This window comes from Peromyscus eremicus, chromosome 9 (genome assembly GCF_949786415.1).
Source record: "Peromyscus eremicus chromosome 9, PerEre_H2_v1, whole genome shotgun sequence".
Classification (NCBI taxonomy): Eukaryota; Metazoa; Chordata; class Mammalia; order Rodentia; family Cricetidae; genus Peromyscus; species Peromyscus eremicus.
This window is the reverse complement of record NC_081425.1, coordinates 96,283,696-96,284,736: the sequence shown is the minus strand read 5'-3', so window position 1 is coordinate 96,284,736 and position 1,041 is coordinate 96,283,696.

Sequence of the window (1,041 nt, the reverse complement as noted above, 5' to 3'; positions counted from 1 at the left end):
TTTTAAGCATACCAATTGTAGACTCACTTTATTCACCACATGAGTTTGAAAAATAAAGAAAAATGTTCTAGTGGGGTAGGCATGGGAATTTATGGACAGAATCTTAATGAAAACCAGTGTACAAAGATAGTGTTGGCACAATTAATCAAGTTACAATATGGTAAGTGATCTTCACAGAAAAAAAAAATGCAGACCTTCAAGAATAAAAGGGCTCCAGCCCTATGGCTCAGGAATTAGATCACCAGTGATACCTCTCAACAAGTAAAGGTGCTGGATGCCACAGTTGATGACTTGATTGCTGGGACCCACACAGTAGAAAGAAAAAATCTGTCTTCCACAAGTTGCTCTCTCACCTCCACACATTAGCCATGGTACATACAGACACCTGTGTAAACAAAAATGCATGCATACAAAAGAAATTAAAAATTTATATTGAAAATATATTGAGAATGGATGTTGAAAAATAAATACAAATATATAATGTGGTTGAAATATTGTGCACCCCAATAAATTTATCTGGGGGTCAGAGAACAGAACAGCCACTATATTAAACATAGAATTTAGGCAGTGGTAGAACATGCCTTTAGTCCTAGCATTCCAGAGGCAGAGATACATCAGGATTTCTGTGAGTTCAAGGCCACACTGGAAACAGCCAGGCATGGTGACACACACCTTTAATCCCAGCACTTGAGATCTCATGTTTTGCTTGGGAAAGACACACGCTTTTAAGCCCAGGAAGTGATGGCAGGAAACAGAAAGGTATAAGCTTTTAGGCTTTAAGCAATTGAGATCCATTCTGATGAGGACTCAGAGGCTTCCAGTTTGAGGAAACAGGATCGCCTGAGAAGTTGGTGAGGTGCGGTTAGCTGTGGCTTATTCTGCTTCTCTGATCTTTCAGAATTCACCCTAATATCTGGCTCTGGATTTTTTTTATTAATAAGAACTTTTAAGATTCGTGTTACAATGTAAGTAGAAACATAAATAGAAAAAATAGAAAGAATTGGAACTAAACCATTGTGCTTTGTATGTGCACATATTGAC